This window comes from Austrofundulus limnaeus, unplaced genomic scaffold (assembly GCF_001266775.1).
Source record: "Austrofundulus limnaeus strain Quisiro unplaced genomic scaffold, Austrofundulus_limnaeus-1.0 Scaffold1407, whole genome shotgun sequence".
In the NCBI taxonomy this organism is placed as follows: Eukaryota; Metazoa; Chordata; class Actinopteri; order Cyprinodontiformes; family Rivulidae; genus Austrofundulus; species Austrofundulus limnaeus.
In genome coordinates this window covers 15974-20575 of record NW_013953809.1, presented here as the reverse complement: position 1 = coordinate 20575, position 4602 = coordinate 15974, and the positions used below count along the sequence as shown (strand labels likewise).

The 4602-nt window shown below is 42.0% G+C and overlaps 1 protein-coding gene across 4 annotated transcripts in view; it reads right to left on the bottom strand.

The window, feature by feature from the left end:
• Window positions 1-1669: 1669 nt before the first annotated feature.
• The window catches only part of LOC106535291 (potassium voltage-gated channel subfamily A member 1), an 18887-nt gene continuing 15954 nt past the window's right edge, over window positions 1670-4602 (bottom strand). For all 4 annotated transcript variants that reach the window (XM_014032264.1, XM_014032265.1, XM_014032266.1 and 1 more), the window contains 2 exons: window positions 1933-2065; window positions 1670-1743 (listed from right to left, as the gene is read on the bottom strand). The gene's annotated coding sequence lies outside the window, so the exon portion shown is untranslated. The remainder of the gene's footprint in view (window positions 1744-1932; window positions 2066-4602) is intronic.

Sequence of the window (4602 nt, the reverse complement as noted above, 5' to 3'; positions counted from 1 at the left end):
GTAGTCCAGTGGGTTAGACATTTAGCTGTTGGACCAAAGGTTCTGAGTTCAAATCCCACAACCAGCATCCTCAGGTTTAAAGTTTTTAAATTTGAACTCCTGCAGATAGTTACATATAGGATTAGATTAAAGATCTGATGAGGGGGTGGAGCTTCAAACACCCCTTGTTTGATGAAATGTTTTTCTCTCAGACTCATTGAGGAGCTATGTTTGAGGCTCTGGGATTTGAACCCTGCACACAGATCAGTCATGCACCAATAGTCGTAGGACCAATCCACTGGACTACCTGCCAGCTCTTATGAAGTGGTTTAACTTCCCTAAGTTTAGTCATTTACCTGAGTGGAAGAGAAGAAATGTTTCAAAACTGTGAACAGACTTGGTGGGATTTGAACTCTTGATCTTCTGCACCAAAGTCTGGCGACTTCACCACCAGACTAACTCCCAGCTCTCATGTTAGGTTGGAACTTACACAAGTCTGAACAATTACAGAAGAATCCGGACCAAAAAAAAGTTTTGGTAATTTTGGTCATCATAGACAGCTTACTATATGATGGACAGGTAGGAATGGTCAACGTGTGGTAACAGGTAGGAATGGTCAACGTGTGGTAACAGGTAGGAATGGTCAACGTGTGGTAACAGGTAGGAATGGTCAACGTGTGGTAACAGGTAGGAACGGTCAATGGGCGGTAACAGGTAGGAACAGTGAACAGGTGGTACTAACATACGCTAATGTGAACGTGCAGGTAGGAACAGTCAACGGGTAGGAACGGTCAGTGAGTGGGAACCGGAGGATGTTTGTGTCCAGCAGCAGCAGCTTAAAGAAACGGAACAGAATCCTCTGGAAATCCTGAAAAACTGGACCCCGTAGGTCCTGGATCATAGTGACCCTCTGGAAGCTCCAGAAAGTTTAAAACTCTTTTAGGAATTACATTTTCCCCCCCAAAACTTGATATGAAAAACAAAAACAAGTTATTGGATTTTTACTTTTAAATGGTTTAAAAATTCTGTTTATGATCAGAAAAATGATGAGATTTTTGTAAAAACTGATGAATAAAATCTCTGGAAAAATTCAGAAAAATAAAAGTTACAAACAACATAAGTTTTAAAACTTCAAACAAAAACTGATTCAGTTTCTTTAAAAACTAAACCCTCTGAGGATTAAACATCTAATTTAGCACCAGGCCATCTAACGCTTTACTTTGAAGGTCAGTTAGGTCAAACTTTTTCATCTAACTGCAGAGAATTTCCAGTTTTCTGTCTGGTTCCTTCAAAGGCTCCATGTTTCTCTGGTATGTAGCAGGAAATACAAAACCAAGACTAAACAGGTAGAAAATACTAAATACTTTGAATTGAAATGGCTCAAAATACACAAAATATCATGTAAAAGTCTGAGACGAGGAGTCTGTGGTGTCCRCCCCATCTGTGGGACCCTGAATGCATCGCGTTGTGTTCAAAGAGTCTGTTGGAGCTGAGAAAGGTTATGGCTTTTGGTCCTGGTCTGAGCAGGAAGGAAGGAAAGGTTGATATCTACCAAACATGTGGACTCTTTGAGGACAGGTCCAGGTGTGTCCTCTCACCTGTCCCACCGTTTTAGAAAAATAGAAATCAGGAAAACATTGTTAGAAAAAAATAAACCGAAGAGTTCGTCCACGAGTCAAATTCACAAAATGTCCACRAGTATCGCACAGCGAGGGTCACTGACAGCTGTAGAAAAGAGGAGGACATCTAAACCAGCCGAATGTCCTGCAGAGAGAAGACAGGACGAGCCAAACCCTCCTTCATCATCATCATCATCACCATCATCATCATCACCATCACCATCATCATCATCATCATCACCATTATCACCATCATCACCATCATCATCATCATCATCATCATCATCACCATCATCATCATCACCATCATCATCATCATCATCATCATCATCACCATCATCATCATCGTCACCAGGAGAATCCTCAGGGTTGAAGGCACAAAGATCCAAAAACAGGCTGAAGATGGTTCGACTTGTTTTCAGGTGGATTCCCTGCCGAGCTTCTGATTGGTCCAAGAGTTTGACCCCCTGCAGAGACAAGAAGACAAAAACAAGGCTTCAGCTGTCCACACTCACTCACAGGAAAACTTTGGGTATTTATGGAGAACAGRTTTTAGATTTTTTGTGATAGTTTGAAAGTTTACGATCTGCTGTCAAATTAGCCAAACAGCAGCTAAAAGCTAATGTGAAATAGCAGCTTAAAGCTACAGTTTCTAAAGGTCTAAACAGGTGAAACAGCAACTAAAAGCTAAATCAGCAGCTAAAGCTATTGTTTCTGTGGTTGTTATTTAAACTAAAAACCATCAATAAACCCAAATGTTGTTAACGTTTTACTGGATTTATGTTCAGCCTTAAAAAAGCTAAAATAAAAAGTTAGTTTATTTAAATTTCATGTAAAGATAAATAACTGACCCACATTTTTAAATGAATCAAGGAATAATTTATTTTCATCCTTGAATAAATCAAACTGGTTAAATGAATAAAGTGGTTCTCCCTGGAGTCCACCAGGTGGTGCTGCTGCTCCACAGAGACCACCGACCTCTGCAAGACCCGAGTCTGAACAGTCTGACGTCACAGACTCAGGTCAGCCCAACAACACATGTTCAGCTGATTTAACACAGACCTTCTGTTGGATGCAGTGTCGTTGGATGCAGTGTTGTTGGATGCAGTGTTAGTTGGATGCAGCGTTGGATGCAGTGTTGTTGGATGCAGTGTTAGTTGGATGCAGTGTTAATTGGATGCAGTGTTGTTGGATGCAGTGTTAGTTGGATGCCGTGTTGTTGGATGCCGTGTTGTTGGATGCAGTGTTAGTTGGATGCAGTGTTAGTTGGATGCAGCGTTAGTTGGATGCCGTGTTGTTGGATGCAGTGTTAATTGGATGCAGTGTTGTTGGATGCAGTGTTGTTGGATGCAGTGTTAGTTGGATGCAGTGTTGTTGGATGCAGTGTTGTTGGATGCAGTGTTAGTTGGATGCCGTGTTGTTGGATGCAGCGTTGGATGCAGCGTTGGATGCGTTGGATGAGTCATGCTCCTGGCAGCTCAGAGATGACAGATTTCATGTTTCTGCAGCCGTCACCACGGTAACCAGAACAACCAGGGTTCTGTTCTGATCCTGTCGCCGTGACGATAAGCTAGTTACTGAGGTAACGAGCTGAAAGCACCTAGACCTGATCCAGTCCTGGTAGACCTGATCCAGTCCTGGTAGACCTGATCCAGTCCTGGTAGTCTTGATCTAGTCCTGGTAGTCCTGATCCAGTCCTGGTAGACCTGATCCAGTCCTGGTAGACCTGATCCAGTCCTGGTAGACCTGATCTAGTCCTGGTAGTCCTGATCCAGTCCTGGTAGACCTGATCCAGTCCAGACCTGGTCTGGTGTCGTGTTCAGCAGCAGGCTCTGCAGCCACGTGCTGAAGGGAAAAGTCCTCTGAGTCCTGCTGCTGGTTCTACAAGCTCCGGACCAGGATCTGGGTCAGGATCTGGACCAGGATCTGGGTCAGGATCTGGGTCAGGATCTGGACCCATTTTGTAACTAAAATGAAGATAAGTGTGCACGTGAACGTGCGCTGACATTTGTTCCTGAGGACCGAACAGAACCGGTTATTTAACAGTCTGACATGAGAACATTCAGCGCCGCTCAGCCCACGACTTCACACCTCGTCCTGTTCCAGAACCAACCGGACCAGAACCTCTGACTGAACCACTCAGCTGCAAGTATCATGTAGAACAGCCGAAGACTGATGAAACTAGGCCAAAAGAAGCTGAAACCACAGCTAAAGATTTCACCAAACTGTAGCTAGAAGCTCAGTCATAGCATGAGGCTACATGTAGCAAAACCACAGCTAAAGATTTAACCAAACTGTAGCTAGAAGCTTAGCTCAGTCATAGCGTGAGGCTACATGTAGCAAAACCACAGCTAAAGATTTAACCAAACTGTAGCTAGAAGCTTAGTCATAGCATGAGGCTACATGTAGCAAAACCACAGCTAAAGATTTAACCAAACTGTAGCTAGAAGCTTAGCTCAGTTTTAGCGTGAGGTTACATGTAGCAAAATCACAGCTAAAGATTTAACCAAACAGCTAGAAGCATAACTCAGTCATAGCACGATGCTACTTGTAGCNCAGGGTCTAAAATCTAAAAGTATAAAAAACAATTAAAGAAACAAAAGCAAAATGCTAACTGCAAATGTAACAACATGCTAACTGCAAATGTAGCATAATGCTAACTACAAATGTAGCAAAATGCTAACTACTAGTGTAACAAAATGCTAACTGCAAATGTAACAAAATAACTACGAAGTTTGCAAAATACTAACAACAAATGTAACAAAATGCTAACTGCAAATGTAACAAAATGCTAACTACAAATGTTGCTAAATGCTAACTGCAAATGTAGCATAATGCTAACTGCAAATGTAGCATAATGCTAACTGCAAATGTAGCATAATGCTAACTATAAATGTTGCTAAATGCTAACTGCAAATGTAGCATAATGCTAACTGCAAATGTAGCATAATGCTAACTGCAAATGTAGCATAATGCTAACTATAAATGTTGCTAAATGCTAACT